At 47.4% G+C, this 27,491-nt stretch overlaps 1 long non-coding RNA gene across 1 annotated transcript; it reads right to left on the bottom strand.

Annotated features, from left to right (window-relative positions):
• Positions 1 to 674: 674 nt before the first annotated feature.
• Positions 675 to 21,471, bottom strand: LOC139828345 (uncharacterized). The gene is made up of 3 exons (XR_011739857.1): positions 21,317 to 21,471; positions 20,677 to 20,879; positions 675 to 777 (listed from the first exon to the last, which is right to left on the bottom strand). It is a non-coding gene; the product is annotated as an uncharacterized lncRNA (long non-coding RNA).
• Between the last annotated feature and the right edge of the window lie 6,020 nt (positions 21,472 to 27,491).

Raw genomic sequence — 27,491 nt, 5'->3', positions numbered from 1 at the left:
CTCGCAGAACACGTTGCCCATTGGGCTCCTGTCTGGGCGAGAACGAGGGACATGTGATGCCAAAGTGTCACTTCTGAGAGGATCCTCCATCCCCTGGTTCACCCAGATGTTGGCTGTGCCAACGCATCACGTCCTTGGTACGATCTGTGGCCACCAAAGCAGAACAGATGATTTTACAAGGAGTAAAAGCAAAGCACAGGATGTTCTGGGGTTGATCACCTCTGCCTGCTCCTAACCCTGGAAATATCCTTCCCCCTTCTTGCTTTTCCCTGTCCCAAGGTTTTTTCTCTGAGGAAAAACATTTCCCACATGAACTATAAGCATGTGGAAGCTGTCAATTGTGATTTTCCCTCAAAATCATATTATAGTAGAGGAGGCTGCAATTTTCACATAGAAAAGCCAGGCTGTCGGTGTTGGTTCCATCTGAGTGAGCCTGAGCGGGGTCAGGTGATAAGGAATATATCTGTGCTTTTACAGGGAGCAGGCAGACCCATAATAAACTCTTCCATGGCATTTTACAAAGGAAACACTGAGATTTACAGCCAGCCTGTTCTTGTTTTGCCACATGGATTATTTTCAGGTAAGACCCAAGGCTGCATGGGCTCAACTATCATCTCACCAAATGCAGAATTTTCCTGTGTAATAAACGCCCCGGTTAGTGCACAAACCTTCTGCAATGAGATCCTTTGAGCGGCTGGAGAAGAGCAGAGTGCAGCAGAAATCTGGCAGAAACCCCCATCTCTGAAAATCATCTGTCGTGATTACAGGGGCGCTTGCCTGAGGGGAAAAAAACAACAAAAAAAGCAGCTGCTTTCTTGTTATTACTTATTTTCCCACCACGATGAAAGAGCATCTGACCGTAAGTCATAAACCCAGCTATTTATAGGCCTGTAATTAAACAGCACGGAAAGTGTGAAGGCACAAAAGCGGTGCCATCTGCCATGCATTTGTGGCACCATAAATACTGATGAAGCGCTGCCGCTCCTTTTGTCCTTCCCAGAAAAGTTATTATTTAAATAGTGTTTCTGCAGCAGCTGGAGCCCAGCGCTGGACCCTGCCATGACCATCCCACCAGATTTTGGATAAACTCAGCCCAAAGCCGGTCAGAGCCTTTCCCAACACCTTGGCCATCACAGATGAGGTTCTCAGGGACATGGGTTAGAGGTGGACTTGGCAGTGTTGGGTTAATGGTTGGAGTCAATGATTTTAAAGGTCTTTTCCAACCAAAACAAAGATTCTATGTGCGCATGGTATCACAGCGTTTGGCCAGGGGAGCTCCATCGGGATGTACCTTTGGTGAACATGTTGACATGGGCCCCAATTGGGAGTCTGAAAGCTCCGGCACCCATCCACCAGCCCTCTGTGAAATCACTGCTCTGGTTAGTAACTAAAAATAAAAGTCTATACATGGCACATTTGAAATGTTATTTTAAGTGCAGTCAGATGAAATCCATCAATATCACTCACTACAGAAAAAGTATATTTGGCAAATCACAACACTGCAAAATAGACCCGAATCCCAGCATTCTGGTGACAAAGCGCTGGTCGGCAGGTCCGGCCTGAGCTGCTGGCTCTGGGGACAGGGATGGCCCATTGGTCTTTCCCACTGACTGGTGGGGTCTCGCTCCACCTGCTGGTCCCGGTTCCACGTCCCAAAGCACTGCACATGTCCTTGTAAGGCAGCTCCTGCCATTTTTCCACCATGAAGTGCTCTGAATTGCAGTGAGATGGTGACACACCCTTGCGTAGGTGAGTTTGGACAGGGTCATACAATTAGCTGGGCAACAGTCTTCAGAGTGTTTTTCTTATTATAGATCAACACTTCAATTAAAAGTAGTTTTCAAGAAATGAAGCAACGTCAATATAAGCCCCGAGACAGGACCAGCTGTCTAAGGGGAAGCCTGATATTTGGGGGTGATGTGGCCAATGTGTGTAGGAGGGTGGACGAGGGGATTGTGATGTCCCCCAGCACTGGACCCTGCAGGTTCCCGGGAAGGGGACCAGGAGCCAGAGCAGCCCCTCTGCCAGGCTGGACTTGGGGACAGAAGAGGCAGAGACCCTATTCGCCGCAAAATTGCTCTGCAAAAGTCCCTTGAAAAGTCACAACTGGATTAGGAAACATGAAGCCACGGTGGGGGTTCACTGCTTTCACATGGCTCTTCTGACACCGGGTCTTGGACACAGCTCCTGGGTGGAAGAAATAATGGAATCACAGAATCATTTTGGTTGGAAGAGAACCTCAGTGTCATTGAGTCCAACCATTAGCCCAGCGCTGGCACTGCCCCACATCCCTGAGAACCTCATGTCCGTCTGTCCAGCCCTCCAGGGATGGTGACTCCAGCACTGCCCTGGGCAGCCTGTTCCAATGCCCCACAGCCCTTTGGGGAAGAAATTGTTCCCAAATCCAACCTCAACCTCCCCTGGCACAACTTGAGGCAATTTCCTCTGGTCCTGGTGCTTGTTCCTGGGGAGATGAGACCAACACCCCAATGCTACAACCTCCTTTTAGGCAGTTGTAGAAATGGCCACAAAGACCTAAAATCTCCATTTTTAGCCCTGCTGTGCGTGCTGCCCTGGTTACAGCCCAGCTGGCACCGCTCCTGGCAGACCCTTGGGGACTGTCCTGGGCTCCACATCGAACTCCCCAGCCCTGTCCCCTTGACAGCGCTGCCGTGTCCCTGTCCCCAGCCGTGTCAGCATGCCACCCATCTGCTGCCACCCTGGCTACAGACCACGCATGGAGCAAAAAACTGCTTGTACACAGATAACAGCAACAAAAATAGCCCGTAAGGAAGCATGTGATGCCCTGAAAATAATTCTGAGAACTGCTCTTGAGCAGTTTAGATAAAGCTTAATTACAAGTGAGTTACTAGAAAATGCAGAAGGTGCAAGAGGGCAACTCCAGCTTCTGCAGAGCCTGATACAATTCCTATCAAAAGTACTGAAATAAAACCCAACATGGGGTAATCCAAGTACTCCAGAGCCAAACCATATCCTTAGAAACAAGGCACATCAAGGGGAAACTTTGTAGTCCAGGCTGATGGGTTTTGCCTGCGCTGCTTTCCTCTTGACCTGGCAACGTGGTGCTCCTGGAATGGGGCACAGACCCAGCTGTTCCTGCTGTACTGAGCTCCATTTGAGTCGACTGATGATGAAGGACTCCAAACTGGAGAGGACAACCACCTTCAAATTTAAAATGGACACTTGAAATTAAAAATTAGCCCTAAAATAAAGGGATTAACTGGGGTAAGGTAAGCGCTTGGATGTGAGTTCTACCCCTTGGACCAGTCCTGGTGAGAAGAGGGGCCCTTGTTTTGCCCCAATCCAGCTGGAGCCAAGGAAAACTGAGAGCAAAATTTGTTCTTCGGAGAACAAACACTTTTCTTGTTTTTTATGAAATATGACCCTGTAAACCAATCACACAGTTTTACAGTATGTGCCCTGCCTGCACCGGCCCCTCTGCAAGGGCTGCATGAACCAGGGGCTTCCCACAAGATACAGGATTTAACTTTTTACCCCCTGTCCCTTTTATCCAGCAGCCCAAAGGCCACGAGGGGTGTGGGGTGTCCCCAGATGTCCTCGTGTGAGGACCCGGTCCCCGATCTCGGGGCCACTTTGTGCCAATCAGCAAACAGCAGCTGATGCTGCAGACACACGGATAACCCGAGAGCTGGAACTACAGACTGTGCCAAGTACAAGGGCTTGCACAGATAGCGTTAGCGTGGCATTTCTTAATCTCCTCTGGTGTATTCTGCACCCTTGATATCCTTTCCTTTATGTTTATCTGTATGTCTATATACAGAAATGTGTGTAGGCTGCCCTGGGCTGCCATGGAGCCCAAAACCTGCAGCGTAACCCAGGGAGACTCAGTATTTGCTATTTATTGCACATGTTCCCGATTCACTTCGGCATCCAGCTGGGTGCAGGGGTGCTGGCAGTCGTGCCAGCCTCGTGAGCAGCAGATGTCACCCCCAAGGACGCGCTGCCCAACGCCAGCCAGGGGACAGCTCTGAAGCCGTGTTCTCTTGATATGCCTTGTTAATCCTCACTTACATACTTTCCGTAGTTATCTTTTCCAACCATTTTGTAAAACCTTTCCTAAACACGTTACATTCTGTAAATTTACAGGCTAGTGAAATTGCTAACATTCAGAGCAAATCCGTAAATTACCATCCTGAGAGCCCGGCTGTGTTATTACAGGTTAATCCTCTGCTTGGTTACCAGCAAAGATCCAGGCAAGCAACCCCAGGGCTCGGCACTAACAGCAATACCATCCCCTTAATCTCTCTCTAGCAACAACGCACACAGTTGTCTGCTAATTATTTAAATACTAGATGAAGATAACCAGGGATGCACTTCAGTCCTAGCCACGGGAGGGCTCGGAGGCTGAGCCTCGTGCATCCCCAGTGGTCACCCCGGTTTTCTCCTCTCCTCGCTGCTGTGAAAGGGCGACCTCGCTCTTCGCTTCCACAGCTTTTGCAGCTACCTGTGATGAGCTTGTACCCTTGCTTTGGGACAAACAGTTGAATCAGAGGGAGTTATGGGGAATATGAGGCTTCATTTCTCTGCCTTCCCAACCTCAGGAGCTCTTTAGCAGGACAGACTTCGGCAGGACAGACTTTGCCATGCCGGCGTTGCTGCCCGCCAAGCTACATTTGAGATGAGCCTTTCAAGGCAGCAATGTAACAAGTGTTTTTACAAACCAGTACAAGCGCTGACAATTTGATTTACATAAATGATGGTGAAAGTCAGTTCAAAGCCCACGTGAACGTGTGCTGCATGTAGGGTCTGCAAAACACACGCTGGCTTGTCTCACCATGCCGCTAACAACGCACAGGCTGCGCCCGCCCAGGCTCTGCTGCAGGATGCTGGGATGCAGCATTTAATTAAAGCTCATCAGAAAATGATGTCTGGCAGAAGTCGGGTCAGGCTTGTGCTCTCCATTGATTTTAATCCGGATTGCCTCCTCTCAGACACCAAGCTAACCAGTTGCCCATACGAGCCTGCACCGCATCGCTCCTGGCCAGTGAGGCCAAGCATCCAGCTGCGGTCGGAGCAGAGAAAATAAAGCAACAGATTACTGGGGTTCTTTGCTCCCCAGGAGGTACCATGGAAGCAGCAGGAGATGCTGAGAGCCAGGTCCTGTGCCCCAGGGCTGGGGCTGCCGTGCCGTGCACAGCAGAGCGGGGAAGCATCCTCTGAACAGTTCCCGGTGCAACACCAGTATAAAACCAACATGGCTTCCAAATTGCTCCCTGAGAATATGCAAAAATGAAAGGCCTAAAGCACCTTGTTTTGCCTCCGAGCAGCTCATGCACTAGACTGGCCACCCTTAACCAGTTTCAAAGCCTGAACCCTTTAAAAAAACTGTTTCCATACACATTGAGACTCTAATTACACACTGGGGGAAGAACGGTGTTTTGTGAACACTTCATGGTCAGAGTTTCAGAACAACCAGACTTTGCTCCGTTTCTCCCTACACACACTTTAAATACATTGGAAAATCTTCCAATGTCACCTTAAAACCATATAGGAAGTTGCTGAAGCTGTTTTCTTTTCTAATACCAGACACTGAGCCGCATTTTGTCTCAGATACCATGCTTAATAAATGCAAACAAATATTTCACTTTAGCCAAACCTCCAAACCAGAAGGGAAGACCTTTGTGACCCCTGCCCATGACACACGCTCTTGTTCGGAGCTTTGTGATGGTGCTCCCAGGAGAAGGTGACCCCTGGGAGCCCTTCGGCAGCGTCACCAGCAGCCGGTCCCTGTGCTGTGCTGGCACAGCCGGCCCCCAGATGGAGAACGGCACAGAGGTTACGTTTGCAGGGTTATAGCCTAAATAATCCTAAGGAAATCTATTCAACACATACATTATCTCTGCTCCGGGGAGCCCCGGACAGGATCAGCAACATAAATTTTATCTGGACAATAAGGCGGCAAATTAAAACTCCAGAAGAGCATAGCCTTTAAATCTTACACCAAAAGAGATGGGGAAAACAAATCAAAACAAAACAAAAACCATAACCTATTTTTTTTTCATTATCTCTACGGATACATACATAGTTTAGACAGCCTTCCAAAGAGTAAAACATAAATCAAAATACATGGAATATTTCCACTGAAAAATTTCCCTTGCCAAGCCCGAGTTTTATCCCTGTGGTTAGAGCTCCTCCCAGCGGGTGCGAGGGGGACACTCGGGAACGCTGTCCCCACCAGCAGGGAGGGACACACAGACAGTCCCCTGGGAAGGTCTCCTGGCCCCTGCCCGCACCAGGGCGAGCAGGGTGGCCTGGGGACGGTGACACCAGGGCTGTTGGTGACACCAGAGCTGCAGGAACATCCCCACAAGGACACTCAGGGGTCCTCATCCTGCTGAGCACCTTCCCATCCAGCTGTGAAGGCAGCAGAGGTGCTGGTGGGGCTGCGCAATGGGCAGCGAGCAGCTCAGAAAGTCCATCTGGCAGGGGCTGCAGCAGAGATTTGGGGTTGTCACCAGCCCAGAGGGCTCTGGAGCCACCACACAGGACATTTATGGCACCTATCCCTTTCCAGAAAGCCAAATCTGTGCAGCTCATCCCAAGCAAACCCATACACAACATTTCCGCCCCCCCCCCCCAAAAAAAAAAAAAAAGTCTTAAAATCTGTATTGCGAACACTCATTGAAAGTCACCTGTCACCTCTTTGGGTGGCAGCAGGGGGCCAGGAGATGCTCCCCAGGCCAAGAGCAGGGCTGTGTCCGCGGTAAAGCGGCTTTGCAAACGTGCGGAATCAAGCTCACATCCACACAAAACATCATTCAAGATCCATAAGGGAAATGCCTTTTGGGATCGAGTTTCGGTATTACAAGTGCAGTTGCCCAACCTGGGATGAGTAATTCAGTGTTTTCCAATGGAACCTCAAATGGGGTAGAGAACTCATGTGGACCCTGCCTGTGCTTCTTCTGCAGTTAGTCACTGCACATTTGAACAGATAATGAACTACCCAGCAGTAATAACCCCCAAAACATGATTCTTTCTATAAAACAAGCGCAGAAAAAACAGTCTGAGCAGCAGCAGGAAGATGCTGAACTGTGTGCTGAAAAAGTCTGAGCAGCAGCAAGAAGATGCTGAGCCGTGTGCTGGTCCCTCTGGGTGACTCGGTGTGAGCCGCAGTGCTCAGGACAGCACCAGGACAGTTTACATGTGTTCAGCGGGGTATCCTGCAACACAGCTGTCAGAAATGAATAGTGAAGAAAAGCCGATTTTATTAATATCCCTCCTCTTCAGAACCCGAGCCCCATCTGCTCCCCGGTGCGGTTCCCATTGCCGGGCTGCGCTGCGGCTTATCTGCATTTACCACCAGCCCCGATGGATTTAAGCCCCTCTGTACTAACAGCCCGCTGGTGCCGGGGCTCGATGTGTCTCACAGCTCCTAGGAATGGGTTTTCATAGACCCTTTGTGCTTTAAAGTCACCTCCTGCCACCTGTGACCTCCCCACCTCCTGCCCAAGGCAGCGCTGAGGTTCATCCCATGTGCACGGCTGGACTCCAGGACCGGTCCCAGGTCCAGCTGCAGCCTGGTACTTAAAGTTAAACTGGGAACCCAGCACCCCTGCCCATGCCAATGGAGGGAGAGTAACGGGGGTAATTTCTGAGACACCTATTTTAGATCTGTCAGCAAAAGTTTCTTTGTTTTGATCGAGCAGAAGCCACTGTAAGGAGGAGCACGCCAGAATTAAAAGGATAAAAGAGAGAAATTAATTGAGGTCTGCAGGCAGTCATGAGAAATATCTATGTTAATAATAAACGTAAAGCCCAATAAATGTAATGATGTAACTACACCCATTGTGCTGAAGTGGGTTTATTTTAATCTCCCTAATAGGTCATTTCATGGCTGCTTTACCGCAGCAGCCTCCCCCCTGCCTCCTGCCCTGGTCTCGTGCAAAGGGTTCTATGTATTACTTATTATTATTTAATAAATGCAATATTTTTAATAATATTGTCTTCCTGGATGCAATCAGCATAACCCCTGGCACTGCCCACCAGGCGAGCCAAGATGCCCCGGCATCTCCATTTTATTTTATTTATTTTTCTATTAAAAAAAGCCCAAGCAACAGTTTAGCAAGAAGCCAGGGACAGCTGGTTATAGTTGGAGATGGTCACTTTCTTTTCCCCCTAATTCAGTATTATTTGTATCACATTTAAAAGCATTTATTGTTATTATATCCCCATGAGCCTTTTTCCCAAGGCTCTTGAAAATTCTCCATCAAGTTGCTAAATAATACTACAAAGTTTCAGAGACAATGAATGTGAGGATTATCAAATTATTGGAGTATAAAATATTTTCTTCTGCTAACAAATATTTAAATTTGTTTTAAATATACTATTTCCATGAACACGCCATTTGAGTTAATTACTTTACTGTAAATGCACCTCTTAAATAATTGCTAAACCTCAAAAATTGCTTTCAATAATTGACTGAGTTTTCATAAGGAAAAATGGTGTTATTAAATCCAAATTAAATGCACATTTGAGACACTTAACTTAGAGTGCTAACGTAGCAAACATTTCCATACCGTATAAGAAACAACTTTGGAAGTTAATGGCAGGAAACAGCCCCTCCACAGTCATCTCCAACCATCCCCTCCCCATTCTTTTCTAACATATATTGGAACATTTTGAATGAACGTACCACAGGTTTGTAAGCAATTTCAAGTTTAAGACACACAGCATCTACGGTTTTCATCGCAGGGTTTTGTAAACCCAAACCAGCTGGCGAGATCATAGAATCACTTGGGTTGCAAGAGACAAATAGAAAGAATTATAAAAATAATAAACATTTTAAAACTGATAAAATAATGGATTGGAGGAAGGCCAGGGCAGGCCCATCCTGCCCAGCTGAGGCTGCTGGTCTGTACTGGGACTGGAGGGACCTGGCTCTCTGGTTTCATGGGTTGAGATGCCAGCACCCACCAGTCCCACCAGTTCCCTGCTGGGACTGGGGTAAATCTTGTGTCTCCCCCACCAGTTCCTCAAGGTCCTAGAGCCACCAGTTTCTGAAAACCACATTGTGGGGCAGATCACCTGAAGCACAACTCCAATCTTCTCCCTCGGGATCTCCTTTGGCACCCTATATTTCTCATACCTTGCCATGCAATGTTCATCTTGCATCTCCCTTTATGCACTTCTATTCCCTTCATTGCCCTTGGCCTTTCAAGTCCGTGATATTTTACTTCAAAGTAGCATTAACCCTTGCAGGAAGAGCCATGAGGTCGAAGCTGGAGAAAACAGCATCAGAAACAATCTTAGCATTTTCCAAATCAGACTTAATAAAATATCAGTGTGCTATCAAACACAGTATATTTGATTCCACAAAGAAACAGGCACATGAGCACTAGAGGGAGGTATTTCCCCACATACCTTGGATTCAGAGCCACTGAAAAACAGCGAAATCTAGCAGCAGAGAAAGGGTATCTGTAACATTAAACCGCGTTAATCAACTGCAATTAATAAGGGTGAGCTGCAACTCATCGTAATCAGCTCCCATCAGTTGCCAGTGATAAAGATATTAGCAAGCAGCAGATAATGAACTGATATTTAAACTGAATTACATTATTTAACGTATAGAAAGTTTCACAGTGTCTCACAGAGCAGATTGTTTATGTGTTTATTCCAATGAGCAGAAGAACTTCAAAGAAAGCTGCAGCGAGCGGGAGCTGACAGGGGAAAGCGCGGCGAGGGGGTTAAACTGTTCTGCTTCTGCACAGCGCCCAAGACAGTTTTGCATAAGACATATCTGAATTTAAAAGCTGCACTGAACTGCTAAACACGCTAATTACATCGCTACGAAAAAGCGCTCGGTGGTAACGGCTTGTGCAGCCCCTGCCAACGCGCGGTGCCTGTGCGTTTCTGACGCAGACGAGAAGGGCTTTTTAATTTCGCTCTTCACAGTCTGGCAGAAACTCTCATCTAAAAAAAATCTGTAACATTAGGGGGGTAAAAAAGTCCAGCAGCTTGTTCGTGTGCCTACCCGAGCCTGCGACACAGCACGGCTTTCTCACGCCTTGGTATTGCGGAAAACTCGCGCAGATTTGGAAAACAAAATTAAAGTTTTTTTAAAAAAAAAAAAATGAATAAATAGATATGGGGCAATCGCAGCGATTTGTGGGCAGGCAGGAGCAGGCGATGGGCTCCGAGCGGGGGATGCGCTGGTACCCGCGGCCGCATCCTGCCCGGCCCCCGCGCAGTTTCCGCGGCCGGTGTGTAGGTGGAGCTGCTGCACCAGGAATGCGGCCGAGGGGCTGCGGGAGCAGCATCCCCCCCACCCCCGGCCTTCGGGGCTGTTCTGATGAAAATAAATGGAGGCAATGAAGAAATATCATTATAGGGCAAAAGCACTGCCTGGTATGGAAAGTTAAATAACACTTTTTCTTCAACGCCTGGGCGCTGCTTGACAAGGGACGGTCCCTGTCCTGTGTGATCCACAGTCCGACCCCGCCAGCCTCAAAACTGGGCCTGACAGCGGGAAGGGGGACACAAAGCTGAGGATGAGCCATTGGATGCACAGTTGGCCATAAGCCCACGAACGCGGTCACCGAAGTACCCTGAAAAGTGGTTAAACCACCAGATGTGAAAACGGGGTGAGGAAGAAGCAGCCAACACCTAGGGGAAAGTCAGCCCTGCTGGTCCATCAGGTTTCCCAGTGAGCATGGACACTGCAAAAGGAACACGTCTGGCCAGGAAGGCTGGGACAGGGAGGTCATGGAGGTGCCACCAAATGTGGTGGCCAAACCAGGAGAGCAGGAAGCACAGGAGCACCAGGAGTTGTTCTTGGGGTGCTGAGGAGGTGGCTCCGCAGATGGCAGCGCCCCGGGATAAGGCAGCGCTGGGTGGGCGATGCTGCCGGTGCCAGCACCCGTCCCACCGGCGACGCTCACCAGTGCGCACCCCAACTCGGAGGGGAATTGCGCATGTGAACCCCGTGCTGGGGATCGCTCAGCTCGCAAACCAAGTCATTAAAGATCGGACTCTCCGAGCACCGCGCACACGCAATTCCCCAGAGCCAGGGGCTGCAGTCGGTGACAATAGCGTGGGGCCACCTCACTAATCGGTGACACCAGACAGGCGGATCGATCGGTTGATCTCCAACACAACGTGTGAGAGGGGTAGAAAAACTAAGGCTCTAAAAATATGCAGATATCAGTAAATTAATAATGACACGTGGCTGCAGCAGGGTGAGAACTGGCAAAGAGGAAATGCGAGTGCTGCTTATTGATCATAAATATTAATTTATTAATAAAACGGGTTTTGATCAAAGATATTACCAGGCCTATCCACTTCTGTTTTTCTGCCAGGTTGCTAGTGGGTGTTCGGCCCATCTCAGCCACAGTTTTCATCAGGTGTGGTAAGGTCTCTGTAAGCTCCGAGTGGATATATCCACCGTATACAATGGTTGTTTTTATTGGCCTGGTGCCTACAATCCTAGCACTGCATTTAACGTCTTTGCTTTCTTCACCTATTCAAGTTCATCTCCACGAACGTCAAAATTAATCAAAGCTACTTTTCTTGCAAGTAATAAATTATTTTCTACGAAATGGCATCCGGTACCCACGCTGCCGACAGTCGGCTTGGAGGACGACAACGGGTGTGCGCCAAACACAGCGGACCACTAAAACCGGCTTGGCTGGGGCTGGGTAGGGGACAGGCTCGCCCCTACCTGCCCGCACATCGGTGACCCACAGGCTGCTCAGTCGCATCTGGCAAGAGGGAAGACCTGGTAGCCTTTGTCAGCCTTCTCCGGGTTCGGTAACAGCAGGAATACAAATAAATAAACACAACAACAAAAAACCACACAGTTCTTGTTTGTGAAACAGCTGCAGAATTGAACCAAGTCCAAACCTGTAGGAAAGATTGATGCTCACATAAACAATTACAGCTGTAGCTTAAGTGTTCTGTGATAAGCAATGGTACATATCAGCCTTTCACTTGCTGTTTCTGTAATAAAGTTGTTATAGCTACATTAATTAATCTAAGGGCACTTCTAAGCATCATTTTATCCATCCACCACTCTGAGGAAGCAGTATCTCTGGAGTTCTTAGTAAGATAATAAATAAGAGCAATATGAACTCTCGGCTGTTTCCAGCTCCTCTAAAAGAAGTTGCCATAGCCCCACAAACGCGGCTCTGGCTGCGTCCTCGCCCTGACCTCGGCGTGGATTAATAGAGCCTCTGATTTATTCCTTCCAAGAATATTCTTTTACATAACACTGCCACGCACTCAGCTGGTGCCGCTCTGCACGAGAGCGCAACGGAGAAGGTTTTGATGCATTCACATCACTTCTGTAAAGATGATTTGCACAATATCCACTGGAAGGGCTCGTCAGCAGAGCACGGACACGCGCGAGCGGCAGGAATTGGGATGGAGCTTGCGCACTGTTAGTATTTATAGGACTAATCAGAATTATTATTATTTTTTTTAACGGACTATTTTTCCAATAAGAAAACATCATCTGCGTGAGATCTGGTAGGGACCTGCTGGGTTTTGTTGCTTCTTTCTGACAAAATGCAGGTAGATTTCCCGGGGAGCCCCCACGTTGCGCTGCTGGGTCCCCCACATCCCCCGGCTCATCCGCAGCTGCACCCACACGTGGTTGTGGTGGAGCCTGAACCACCGGCCCTGTGGCACTGGGCAGTGCTGGTGAGAGGCCCTGGCACCAAAAACATAGCAAAACCCAAACACCCAGAACCAAAGAAAGCCCCCCAAACCAACCAGAAAGCCCAACCCAAGTGACTTCCTTTGTTCGCTCCGTGTGGAAAAGTGTTTGGATGCAAAGGGCTTCCTGAGATGAAAGACGTATTTCAGCCTTGCCAGAATGATAACTTCAGACACCGCGGATTTAGCCAAGAACAAAACAGTACAAACCCATGGCAAAAACAAAAACCAAACCAAAACAACAACAACAACAAACCAAACCCCCAAACAAACAAACCCCCAAAACAACAGACAAAAAAACCTCCAAAAACCCACAACCAACCAACCAAAACACCACAACACCACCCCAAACCAAAACAAGAAAATCCTCCGAACAACAACAAACCAACCCCCATGATGCTATATGTTCAACTTATAGATATATATCAGAATTTCTTCCAAAAAGAGGCCGTGCTGGGTGTGTTTTGGGTCTGCAGGGCAGATGCTACGGGTCCTGCTCGCTGGAGGGACCGGCAGCTTCTCCATGTCCCCAAGGATGCCACACGGGAGCTGCTTCCCAGCGCCCTGAACCCTGGACATTTCTTCCCAGAATCGTTACTACTGAGTGGCATAAAAGAACAAAACACAAACCAACCAAACAAAACCACCATAAACAAAAGCAAAAAATAAACAAAAAACACAATTGGGGGGGATTCAGAAAACGTAAGCAATTTTAAATTAAAATGATGAAGTCGCACGCTGCTCTGCAGCTCCTCTGCAGCCACTCTACTGCCCTTCTCTGCCTTATTCCCGCTGGCAATTCCTCCCTTCCAGCCCCAAATCCATCTGACAAGCGGCAGCCGTGTTCCCGTGCAAGGGCTGCGCACACAGGGACAAGAACCAGCGCCCACCCAAATGACACCTCATCCTTTGCTTTGGCCTCTTTTGAGCCTCCTGATTGCAGAGCATCGCTTAGGATACCCATTGACCTCAAAAGGTAGAACATTTCGGTATTAACTGTTCCTATATGCTGCTTCAGAGTGGGAATCATCCCCAAAAAACCAGTGAGGAGTTCTTTGGAAAGTTTTTCTTTATTTTCTGTTTTGTTTTGTTCCGCTTTTGGTTTTGTTGGGGGTGTTTTCTGCAGGATGCCATTGCCCAGGCTGGGTTTTCGGGGGTCCCCAGGGTCCCCCAGGTCCCGCAGCACTAGATGGCATCGTTAGACCAGCGCGTTGCCCAGACCCAAATTAGTAGACAATTATCCCTCTTCCACTCCTCCTTTTATGTGATGAAACCGGTTACTTATAGCCCGCAGGATAAATTCTATAGGGTGCCTGACTGAGTCAGGGCCGTTTCTTCACAGGCTCTCTCTTCCCAGCTTTCACCTCAATCTGTCATACAGATTTGACACTGCATCGTTCCAACAGTGCTCAGAAATGACATGTATATAATGTGGAATATTGTGCACATTTACAGCCAGGGTTTTTTTTCCCCCCTTAAAACATTGCTTGCTATATTCTGGCAGTCGTTGTTCTGGAAATAAAATTAAGGGGGTGGGGGGGGAATAAAAAAGCAGAGGGTTCTTTTCTTTCTGTGTCTCAGTGACCATCTTAAGGAAAAACTTTTGTTTAGATGCTAATGCTATGCAGGCCAAAGTGCGTTTGATTTTTAGCGGGGGTTGTTAGTGCTCACAATTGTTCGGCGGTTGGGCGCTAATTAAAGAGAAGGCGCCGGTGCAGCAGCGGCTCCGCCTGCACTCGGAGCTCGGCGCTTCATGGTTCTGTTCCATTCACGCTCCACATTATAAATCAAATTAACTGGCATTTCTATTCAAAAAAGATAAAAATGAGTCCTTTTAAAAGAGCAACAAGACCAGTTCGCTAAGTCCGAGAACCCTTTTTCTTGAGTGGATTAAACACGTAACGGCAGCTTTGTTTTCTGGCGCTGCTTCTATAATCACCCTTTTCCTGCCCTATAGTAATAATCAGGGGCTAAATTCAATTATTTCATTCAAGAAAACAAAGCAAAAGTCACGATGAAATTGGAATGACTTCCCAATTCAGTTTCAATTGTGGGCGAGCATCGCTCTAATTCGACGGCTGCTTAAAAGCAGAATTTCAGCAATATCAACAGCAATGCCTCCTTCCGCGGTACGTACATATGGCAAACACACAAATATGTGTACACACACGCCTGGGATGTACAGAAACACGCACAGGTGGCAGCGATACCGACAATAACTGCAAATCCCTCCCCAGCACGGTTCTGGTGTTCGCCGGCTTTGCAAAGCGAGCTGCTCCGGCACCCACGGAGCAGGCAGCCCGCTGCCCAGCTCCTGCCTTCCTCATTTGGTTGGGTTGGGCTTTTTTGTTTTGGTTTTGGTTTTATTGTCTTTTCTCCTTTCCCCCCCGCCTCCCTCCCATCCCCTTTATATCTTCGGTGTTGCGGTGGGTGATTTGCGGCGTTAACCCCCGCGGTGCCGCAGCCCTTCCCGCTCCCAGCAGCTGGTTTGCATCAATCCCCTCGCTGTCAAACCAGGGGAGTGATGGGGGTGCTGCAAGGAGGGGGCAATTATGGAGTTAAGCCCTTGGAATAAACTTTTAAATGACAAAGCATGTGTTGGAGAGAGAGATATTTCTTGTCAAGGCTCCTCCCGTGAAGGCAAACGCGGGTTCCCTTCACCAGCACCCAAGTGCTGCCCCGGGGAGCGGATCCAGACCAGATTTAGGTGGGAATATGTGGGTCTGAAAAGGAAAAAAACCCTAAAAGCTAAGATTTATTATCACTGTTAGAAAGCAAAAGGTCTTAAAAAAAAAATAGACTCTCACATTTCTAATAATTGCAGTTGCTCGAAGAAATAAAGGTCCTTGTTGTGGTGGGTTTGGAGCAGCCGGGCTGTGCCAGCCCCAGCGTGGCTGGGCAGATCCTGCGGGGCACAGCAAGGTGAAGGCACCTTCAAAATGAAACGCGCTGCTACATCCCTTCTTTTAAGCTTTGTTTTTAATACTCAGGCAGGAATCACAGAAAGCCACATGGTTTGGAATTGTCAGGCTTCCTCCGTGCGGTTTGCAAACCAAAATAGGAACAAGGTGGCTGCCCGATCCCAGCGGCATGCGCAGCTGGATTTATCTATGAACCAGGAAGTCTTTGCTCACCATACCTCACTGCCATCAATACCCCGTTCTATTTAGATAAAACCTCGCGATCCAGCAATACACTTGTGCGGCTGTGATTTCTGCTTTTTGTTTTAAAAGGTTATACTATAAGCTTTAGTTCGAACTTTTTCCTTTTCTCTAACACCATTGTCATCCTCTCTGCAGAAAAAAAAACCAAACCTACATCTTGCCCTTAAAACCATCCTGATCTTTTGCTCCCGCACTCTACTCTTTAATTTCAGTCTTAAAAGCTTGAGAAAAAATAACAAAAGAACAGTTGTAAAGTGCAGCAGTCGAAGGCTTGGAAGTGCAGCTCTGCAGGGCCTGGAGCCGTGACAACGAGGGGAAGGGTTTGGTAACAGCCCCCAAAAGAGCCCCTGAATTCTGGAAATCAAGAGAAGATTCTGCATGTGATTTATTTCTGGCTTCTCATGGCCACAGCCCCCATTAATCAGCTCCAGCACTGCAAGCGAAAGCAGCCGCAGCTCCTGCAGGCTCAGGGCACTTGCTCCGTTAAACGCTGCAAATCAAAGTTTGCGTCTCAGCGTTCAAAGGCGCAACATCACTTTGTGTCACTTTATTAATTGCAGTTTAGCTCAGGATAACACACGTTTGGTTCAGGCACGCCAAAGATGTTTATTTTTACTTAAAGGTTTGTCATGGGCTGCAGAGAAATAGAAGCCACATATGGGCTTATCTGCTGTGGAACCATGTAGGGAATTATTTTAACTGTAGAAGTACCACTCTAGAATTCTGTTCACTTTTCATTAGGAAATCTGTGCTTAAAAATAATATTGTGAGTTCGTCCTCTGCCTTAGAGGAAAGGAGCGAGGGAATGAGGGGTTGTGCGCAAGAATCCTTATGCAAACCAACATTCTAGTTTCTGCTCCTTGAGAACTTCCCCACGCAGCCCAGAATACTGGTCTGAACGTACACCAGAAAGCCCGAGATGCTGCAAGGGCACCCCCAGCCCCAGCAACATGACCTGAGCTGGTTCCTCCGAAAACCCCCCCGAGGACTCAGCTCCCGTTCCAGCCTTCCCAGTTCCTCGTGTCAGGAGCGGGGATTAGAGGTTGCTCCTAACGCAAAACAAAATATCCCCTCTCAGTCGGCTGGTTAATTGTTCCTGCTGATGCCGTTTAACAGCAGCATCACCCTGGCATCCCTTAGCGACGGGATGCTGCACCCCCCGAGCCAGAGAGTTTTACCTGCAACAATAAAGAGCAGCTGGAATATTTGCTTATTTACAGCGGTTGTCGACATGCAGTGTATCTTTCAGCACCAGGTACAAGTTACGGGTGAACGTTGATTTTCTGATGGGGCTGCTGCACTCGAACAGCGACGACTCGCGTGCGAGTAAACATCTATCACCCATCAAAGGCATCTCTGGAGCGCCCACCAATCACCATAGTAACTGAGAACCAATTACGGTAATTAAGATTCACATGGAGTTGTCCCTTATCATCAGAAGCTATTCTACTTATTTATTTATTTGTTGGTAGGTGTCTCTGGTGCTGGGTGCAGCGCGGCCACACTTCCCACTGCGGCACCGTGACCTTTCACGGGGAGAGCCCACGGCGAGGAGGAGGAGGAGGAGGAAGAGGAGCACCCACCCCCCCCGGGCCGAAGGCAGCCCTGGCTCGGGGTGCCCACCCAACCACGCACCCCATGGGCGTTATTCCCAGGACGGGGAGAAGGAGCAAAAGGTGATGCTTGGTGGGGGACGGGGATGCTCTGAAGCCAACAACGCTTTTAAAACAATAAATAAATAAATTACACACTATCAGTTCCACACATGGGGCTGCAGCAGCGTAACACATGAGTTCATGACAGCGTTTTCCCTTACATCTGAAGGATACATATGGTGGGGGAAATGCAAGGTTAGCATGCACTTTCTTTCCCCACTGCCTACGTCTGCTGTTATCATCAGGTGCTGTAGTGGCATCGGTCACTAATGACATCAGACGCTCAAAAATTACAAGATAAATAATTATGGAATTATTGCCTTATTATTAGATATTTTTTCTGTAATATTTGTTAAAGGTACCAGCACACTTATGTTAGAGAATGATCACATTTTCTGTCACCAGACACAAATTGAATATGGAGATAAAGCATAAAATACAGTTTATTCTACACAGTGAATATCTCAATTTAAAAAAAAAAAAACCACAACACAGAATTTAAGAATCCTGTATATAAATATAAAAAATCATGCCATAAATCAAAATGCCTTTAAAAAAATTAGAGTCAGCATAGCAAGTACCTACTCCAAAATCCCCCCTTAAGCATCCACGCCTGAGCTCCAACCGCCTCCTTCCACAACGAGTGGTACAAGAGATGCTCCCGTTGCGGAAAGTCAAGTGGGGTTAGGCCGGGTTACGTTGCATCACTAGGCACAAGACATAACCGCATGTAAAATGACATAATGCAAATTTCGACAAGATGCGGGTTTCCTCCTACACACTGAAACACTTCCCAGAACCTGCACGTCTCCGGCGCTCCGGATGGCGACCGAGCATTGGCAGGACCTGGGGGAGCAACGCGCAGTGAAGCCTCCACTGCATCACTGGGAAGGTGCTTTTGTTAAACACATTAGCTTGTCCCTTTCCTTTAGGTACATCAGCCAGCCTGTCTTGTCTTTATCTGGTTCCAGACACCCAGCCTGGCTCAGGCCATGAGCCGCGCAGGTATAGATCAGCACATCTGCACATCTGGAAACAGGCGCTGCAGGTGGAATGCCCATTCTCAAAGCCTACGGATGTGTAGCTACACAGAAGGGTGGTCCTAGACACTCAAAGAGCTGTCATTCTTTTACTCTTTGGTTAAAAAAAAATACCAAATGCCTCTATCCAATTACTAGATTAACCACCTCCCTGCCGGAGGCTCAGCACAGCCATGGGCATCACCTTGAGCGTGTCCACCTGCCTCAAGCAACGCGACTCTCGGTAAAACACACCACACATCCGCAGGCTAACGAGACAAGAACGAGACCAGGAGGAGGTGAGGAGCGGGAGCGAGTTCCTCACTCGCAGCCCTGGGATCCGCTCAGCCCCAGCCTCTCCCAAGCCAGCAAAGGCAAACTGCTGCCAGCAGTGATCACGCAAATGTGTAAATATTTATGAACTCGCAAGTTCTGAGTATACAACCTTTAAGGTTGTCAGTCTGCACGGTTATAGATCTTCCTGGCTCACAGATTCACTTCAGAGCATGAGAATGTCCCAGTTGGAGTCTGGGAAGTCAGGACAGGTTTTCACACCAGCTTCAACACAACAGGTTCAAGTTGTTTTCAGAAAGGGGTGGAGGGCATATGACAATAAATGCCATGGGAGCCCATTGTCCCCAACACATAAATGCCATGGGGGACATCCCCATGCTGCTTCTGCATCTCTCCTGAGCAGATTTCACCAGCCAAAGGTGCTTCAAGCTCATTTTTCTCATCAATACCAACACCATGCCAGCTGCATGGTCAATGTCCAGCTCACTCACTTCAGTGGTCTGACCAATGAACAGTAATTTAAAGGCATTTATAGAATTTCCAAGCCACTGCATAAGATTTGTTCCCGTTAAATTTCAGTCTTTTGTCTAAAGAACAGTAAAAAAGTAAAGTAAAATCTCATCATCTCCCATTCATTGTTTCCAAGCAAACTTCAGGTCAAGGTTCACCCTCTCCACAGGTAGGAGGATGATTTATTTATTTTAAATAAGCCACGCCTGCCAACTTACACCAAGTTTGTGAGCCTTATTTCAGAAGTGCTGAAGATAAAAGAAACAGCCACAGTTTGACTTTGGTGTCGCAGCTGAAGAGAAGGGACCTGCAGCCTGGTGGAAGCTACTGCAGGTTTAGGCTCGTCACTTCAAGTCCAACCACAATTCAAGGCAAGATTATAAAGATCAAATAAAAAAAAATTAAAAATAATTTAAAAAATAAACTCCTATCTACCTACCTTCGTAAAAATGTGGAATTTTTCGCTACTTGGTTACTTTGATTCTGTTGATTTACTTTAAGCAATATTAAAGAAATATCACAAGATATCATCTAGCCTCTTGGAACACCAAGCCCAGAGCACCAAAGGGGGCTCCAGGCAGACATGGGTGCACAGGACATCTGTCCCCAGGGTACAACCACACAGGTACACTTGTTCGGTGCTTTTGAGACAAACCATCACAAACTTCACTCAAGTTTAAAGAGGTAAATGTCCTGGTTACCTTCAGACAGTTTGTAATATCAGAGATACAAAGAAAGCAGCATATTACTTAAAAGAAATGAAATATCATGCTTTGATTTGGCCTAGCATGTCAGATATTCCTCTTGAAAACCATAACATATGTTTATCTTGGGTTCCAGCCAAGACTAGAAAATTCTCAAATATTGTTTATGTCCCACTTGTCTACATTCAACAGAAGACTAATGGGGTGCTTGAGGTTACTCCCGTGCAGGACTTTCATTGCTCATCATCTGGGATTGTGTCTGTGGGAAGAAAAACCCACAAGCCACCCCAAAACTATGGGCCCACCTGGGAGAAAGAAGCTCCTGAAGCTCTGCAGGCTGCAGTGGTAACGACTCAGACCGTTTCAACTCCCCCTGGACTGGAAAGTCTCAAGACACAACTACCACTAAAGCCCAACATGTTGCCAAAGTAAGATCGAGGCTCAGAAACCACAGCTTTCAACTCATCCCAATAATTCTGTTTTCTGCTTTTGAACCAGCAGAGAAAAGTGCTATTAAACAGCAAAGGCAGGATTTACATACAAATTCCAATCTGGAAACATTAAAAAGCTCATATGGTAGAGGTCAGGTCATTCCTGGCCACCCACAACCACCACAGGAAAAAAAAACAGGCGGTACCTTTCATCCAGCGCTAAGACAGATGCCAGAAGAACAAATGTTGCTTAAACTGCCCAGGATATTGGGTGTGTAACGCTGATGGTGCAGCTGGCAGCCCAGCAGAGGCAAAGCAGGGAGCTGGGGGGTTCCATCCACCGGTCCTTCCCCAGCTCATCCATGGGCAGGTGCATCTCATTGCCCGTCTGCTCAGCCTCCTGGGAAACCTGTTGGGGAAAACCAGCAGCTGAACCTCGTTGATTGCTTTTATTTTATTTCTCATTGGTTGTGACTCTTTATAGGCAAAGAATGTCTTGTTTGACAAGCCCAGCCACAAAGTTCATGCATGACAAACCTTCCTACATCTGTCTTGTACTTTGAAAAAACAAAACCAAAACAAACCAACAAACCAAACCTAACCAAACAAACCCAGCTATTAGAAGGATATAGGCAACACCTTTTTTTTTTTTAATCCTGTTGTTTTGGTTTGCTCTTTTTCAGGCTTTAGGATCCCAAATCAATGACTTCCTCTCTATCTGACATGTCACACAACTACGATGCCAACACTGCCAGTCCCTGTGGGAGAAGGGACTCCACCCAGCGGAGCGTGAAAGCTCTCTGAATTTGCACAGAAAATGTAAAAGAGGTGAAGTGTAAACCAGACCTGCAGCCAGTTTTTGGGCTGGTTTCAGCTGAATCGCTGCAGGCCGTGGAGGCTCCAACCTGTGTGAGCAGAGCATCTGTCCTTTCTGCCGTTTGCTGCGTTCCTGGACGTTTCCCATGTGCTACATATTCTTCCTTGGTTGTCCAGACCCTCTGAGATACCTGTGAACAGGTGAACAAGGCAGACTTTGCTCACTTACTCATTATTGCCAACATATAATTGACAAACCATGAAATTACGAGATTACACTACTGATGAAAAACACGTCTTGGAGATTCACCTGAAGGAAAATGTGACTCAAGACTTTGGCCCGACTCAAGATTTCATTGCATCCCAAACCTTGTTGTGTGTGCACACGTACGAGAAGGGAGCCAGGGAATCAAGGTTGCTGGGCTCAGGATATTAACTTTTTTTGGCTGAAGTCTTGGTCTCAAAATGTAGTGTGCAGCGTTGCTTTGGATTCAGACACACACCACCCTGTACTTCAGCAGGTCCATGGCAGTGAACTTCACCATCACAAAGAAATCTTTTTGATAGATAAAGACAAAAGTTCCCCAAAGGTGCCAGTTCATAATGCAGAGTCCCTTAGATGGCAGCATCCTGGGCAGGACACTCCGGGGACACCACTGGACCTTGCACTTTCAGCCACTGTGATGAGCATCTTCCATTCCTTATGAGGAAGATGCTGAAATGAATCTTCGCCTCCACTGAGCCAGGCCAGAGGAGATTCACCAGCTCACAGCACAGACCCCTGTTAAGGATCAGCCTCGCTATTCACAGCAATTTTTTCCCCGGCCCCAAAAGAATTTGTCTGGCAAAGGTTGTAAGTTAGCAAAGTAAATGCCAGCGTTGCTCATCTAGTTCAGTGTGTCTGCATGTCTGAAACCCTCAGATCTTAGTATCTTGATTTGATTATCTTGATTATCAGCATCTGCTTTAGTGGCTTACACTATCAAACAGAAGACATCAGTTTAAATTATGGCTCCTGTCTTTCACATCCCGACACAGCTGCCATGCCCGGGCTGTGGGGAGGAGGATTGTGCAAGGCAAAGAGAGAAAGCAAAATCAACCCAGGTGTGTGCTGGAGTGTCCGATACAGGAGGGAAAGAGCTGAAAGCCTCAGAAGCTGCACCTGCAGAGACTGCCCTGGGCAGAGAGAACCCCTCTGAGAAAGTCATTTCCTGCAAGAACGTCCATATGTAGGAGATTTTCTGCTCCTCCAAAGGAGGATGGAAACTTGGCAGTGGTGAGATGTCCAAAAAGATGTTCAACCATGCCCCGGGAGCCTTTCACTTCTCATCTGGACACTTTTGGATGCCTTTGGACAACTTCTCCAGGCATGGAGAACATGACAAGTAAGCATTTCTCTTTAGTATTAACGGCTTTGCCACATTACTTGATCCCTCTCTCGCCAACCTGTTCACACCTGCAAGGATCTAGGAAAAGTCCCTTACGGAGGAGCAATTATGACACAGATTAGAGAGCAGAATTCTGGGGGCAGAGGTGACCACATCCGGTCCTACACGTGGGAAAGAGCTGAACAGATGAAGATCTGTAGAGAGAACTTGGATTTTTCTCATTTATTTTGTCTCACTGGAGTTTGGGTACCACAGCAAAAGAAATGTCAAATATTAATATTTGCAAAAGCTCTTTTTCTGGTCCACAGATCACTGCCTCCAACCCAGAACAGGGTGAATAGACAGAGCTGGAGCTATTCCTGATGTTCTCTGGGGTTTTGTTGTTTCCCGGGCCCTTCAATTTTATCTCCTTTTCTTTTTCCCTTTAGTAAGATATTCACAACTCTCCGTTTTACTCGAGGTTTGTTCCCCTCTCTCATTCTACTTTTTACTTCCTTTCTTTCATTTTCCCAGGTTCCTTGCCCTTTCTCATTGTATCATATAATTCTTTTTTTCCATAGTGCATGGAAACACATATTTCCTCTGCTTCACACTAAATGGGGCTGGTTACCATTAAAACCAGCAAGTAAAATGCATATAGGAATGCCACTGATACTTTTAGAATCTTTGACTTTCATTGCTGCGATAACCTCTCCTCGAAGGAATACCATACCCTTGTTGATATCCAGTGCTCATCTTGTGACCAAAACTCCAGTTTGTGCCATACACATGGTCCTTCCTTCCTTCCTTCCTTCCTTCCTTCCTTCCTTCCTTCCTTCCTTCCTTCCTTCCTTCCTTCCTTCCTTCCTTCCTTCCTTCCTTCCTTCCTTCCTTCCTTCCTTCCTTCCTTCCTTCCTTCCTTCCTTCCTTCCTTCCTTCCTTCCTTCCTTCCTTCCTTCCTTCCTTCCTTCCTTCCTTCCTTCCTTCCTTCCTTCCTTCCTTCCTTCCTTCCTTCCTTCCTTCCTGTCCCCCCGGGATGTACAAATGCTCCCCCACCTGCTTGGGCCAGTGTCTCAGCTCTAACACTAAAGACAGTTGGTGCACTGGGTGACCATTCACACCAACCAAAACTATACATTAATAGCCTGGAACACCACACGTGCATTGCCATGTTCATTAAACGGGGTTGCACAGCCTCTGGTGCTTCAGGTACGGCCACGCAAAGCACTCAAACCATTATCAAGAATGATCGATTTCATTGACAGCTTGTGAACAGGCAAAAGAGCCAAATCTGACAAATATTTTAAATGTTGTTAGATTTTTTTTCTTTCTAAAGAAGTTTCTTATCTCAGAATCTGTGCATTGCTGTCTTATTTTACAAACAAGCAAACAAACAAACAAATGGCGAGAGGAAACGATTTCCCATTTCTAACTGTATCCACGCACTGAAAAACCACCCTGGGTCTGGCAGTGTTTCCTCACGATGTGAGGAACCAAAGCCTGAAGTCTATGGACCAGAGAAGGAAACTTTGGGTTGTTTCACGAAGTTTAAAGAGTGTGTTGCTATTTCAAGTACTTCAATAAGGATGGTATGAATTATAGTTTAAAATGCAATTTAAAAGTCACAACTATTTCTTTGAAACTCTCAAAAGCACCTATTTCAATAAATACAGAAGGTAAAATTTGTAATATGTAACGGGAAATGTTTGGTAAAACTGGTGTATGTTCAGAAAACTGAACCTGGATTTATCTTTCCTGAAATTTGCCCAGCATGAGCAGGGCTGAAAAAGTGAGGCTAGATTTTCCCATTGCACCACCAGATACATTTGTAGGGAAGAAGGTGGCTGAAGAAAGACAGAAACCTGTGATAGGCAACCAAAAATCATCTGGTTGTGTCTGTTCCCATTGTGTTCCCCGCTCGGTGCCAAACATAGGTGCTCATTGAGCCCCTCAGTCCACAAACTGAGGGGACTGGGGAAATAAAAGGAAATACTGGGAGTGCAGAATTGACTTGCACACTGGAAGCAGCACTCAGCAGCAAACCCCCAGTGCTGCTACTTTAATTTCCATGATTTAAATGGAGAAAAAAGACACAACTGAGCTGGTACTTACAAATATTTGCTCATCCTCAGCTGTTGTCGGTGTGAGGAACACTGGAGAGGAAATTTGCAGCATCTCTGACACCTCATCAGAGGCGCGAGAAGCTGCTGCAGACAGCAGGAGAGATGTTTAACGAAGGCTTCGGTTTCAAAACATCATTATAAACCTACCTGTGTGTTTTGTCGCAATAGCAAACAGACTCGCTGCTCCGCGGCGCTGTCGGGCAGCAGCGGGGCTGCAGGTGGGTGACCCAGCAGACGCAGCCCCTGCCCAGCCCACCGGGAACTGCTGGTGCTCCATGCGTGGCCAAACAGTCCACAAAGAGCTGGGCTGCCCTTACACATGGACAAACCACATCGCAGCATGCGAGGATGATGCATTTTCAGTCTAAAGGTCTAGAAAAACATTTCTGACAAGCGCAGCCCAATAGCAGCAAGATGGACCATGTATTTCAGACCACGGATCTTTTTTTCTTCCAGTGTGTTGTCTCTACCATTGAAAATTTAAACACTGTGATGTGCCCATTTTTCGTGCTTCCTTCACAAACACGGATCAATCCTCACATGAGCAGTGAGGAGGTAAGAATCAGTAGCTGAACAGCAGAGATGGTGCAGTCAGCTGAGAGATAAAGACGACAGAATCATTGAATCACAGATGGTTTGTGTTGAAAGGACCTTCCCAGCTGCCCCAGTGCCCCCCCTGCCATGACAGGGACATCTTCAGCAGCTCAGGTTGCTCAGAGCCCCGTCCAGCCTGGCCTGGGATGTCTCCAGGGATGGTTCATCCACCACCTCTCTGCCCAACCTGGGCCAGGCTCTCACCACCCTCAGGGCAACAATTCCTTCCTCATGTCCAGCCTGAATCTCCCTCCTTTAGTTTAAACCATCACCGCTTGTCCTATCACAACACACCCTCCTCAAAAGTCTGTCCCCATCTTTCTTACTGGCCGCTTTTAAGCACTGAAAGGCCACAATAAGGTGTCTCCAGAGCCTTCTCTTCTCCAGCTGAACACCCCAACTCTCTCAGCCTGTCCCACACCAGAGCTGTTGCAGCCTCTGACCATCTCATCTCCCTGCCTGGTCCTACATTTAAAGTTGGCCAATTACCCCATCAATGAAACATCTCCCATGCATCCGAAAGCTCTTCCTGAGCTTTTACCTGGACGGCAGCATCCCCCGACTCCATCCCTCCTGGACCACTTCCCTGGGCACCCAGACAGGCTCTGCCCCATAAGCTGAGCATCATAGCAGCTTCCTGGAGAGCTCTGTACAAGAGCGAACAAACTACAAACCTTCAGCAAACAGAGATTCCTCATGTCGGGATCTTGATCCAAACAGGTGCTCGTTTGCCCCAAAAGATGGTTTTGCTTTGAAGAGGGGGGAATGCATGAGAGGATGGGGAAGTTTGGGTCCTGCAAAACAGTCTCAGGGAGGTTCCTGCTGCTCGTTAGGAGGTAAACTTCTCTTGGGCTGTGTGTCACATCAATCACCGCTTTTTTGCAGACCCAAAGCCTTCTCTTCCTCTGTTAGATGCTGTTATCATCTTCAAAGCCATATCAAAACGGTGTTTGTTCTGCGCTTTGATTTCCCCCCCACAGAGAATTCAAAGAGTACACAGGGCTATTTGAGAAGAGGAGGAGAGGGAAGGTTTCAGATGCTGGGTGAGTGTTGGTGTCCCCATGGCTGTGGGCTGGGTGATTAACCCGGACCTGCCAAGGGAAAGGGGAGTTCTGACTCCACCAGCAAGAGCACTGGTTGCACTGGGCTGGGCAGCAACTTTCTCATGGTACCCAAAGCCACGTTCACTTAGAAAAAGCAAACAGTGACAACGCACAAATTCAGTGTCCTTGTAGAAATCGCGACGTTCTGCAAAAAGGGGTTAAAACATCGGTAAACAGAGTTAAAGCTTAAATGAATCATGTTTCAATAACACATTGGATAAAGATGCGCATGTGCATGTGATTTCCACAGTCAAAAAATCCAGGTTAGGTAAAAGGCGAAATGGCAAACACTGAGGAGGCAGATGGGCAAAGCCGACTGGTTTTCAAGGCAGACCAGATCCCATTGCCCAAGTGCACCGAGGCAGCCCAGAAACACCACGTTGGTGGTGCTGACCATTAGAAAAACTAACAAAACCACTAACAAGTAATAGCAAAAAGTTAGATTTCCGTACACAAAAATGCACAGACTCCGAAGCAAGAAATGAAGTGAGAAAACAAGTCCTCTACGTAATAATTTAATAAAAAGGGTGTCTAAGGTCTTCCAACTGTAGATACAGCACATGCTCAGGGATAATGCAGTAGGTCAAGGGACAAAAAGAGATGTCAAAGGCTATGTCCCCGCTGCAGCGCTTACTCATTTCCCAGCAATCCCGGTGCCAAAATCCTTATATTCAGAAACAGTTTTCTTAGTGTCTCTTCTCACATCTCGGAATTTGCTCACTTACAACTTCATCATTGCTCCGATTTATGAAAGACTGTAAACACACAGTTAAAGAGTTCATCTTCACTTCCTAGCTCACGCAGACTTTATTGCCACCAGTTACCACGAGCTGGTGTGGCCGCCATCCCTGGAGCTGGATTCACCAGCAGATTTCAATATTACCCAGGAAAATCAGCCTTTATTTCTCTTTCCTTCTTCCCAAACTAGTCAGTCTCACCTTCCTTGCCTTTCTTCCACCTTTAGCTCAAACACAACTCGGCCTCATTTCACACCAACCAGCCCATAATATTTCATTTT

This window comes from Patagioenas fasciata, chromosome 7 (assembly GCF_037038585.1).
Source record: "Patagioenas fasciata isolate bPatFas1 chromosome 7, bPatFas1.hap1, whole genome shotgun sequence".
Lineage (NCBI taxonomy): Eukaryota > Metazoa > Chordata > Aves > Columbiformes > Columbidae > Patagioenas > Patagioenas fasciata.
Note: the sequence above shows the minus strand (reverse complement) of the source record. Positions and strands in the feature narration are given on the sequence as shown.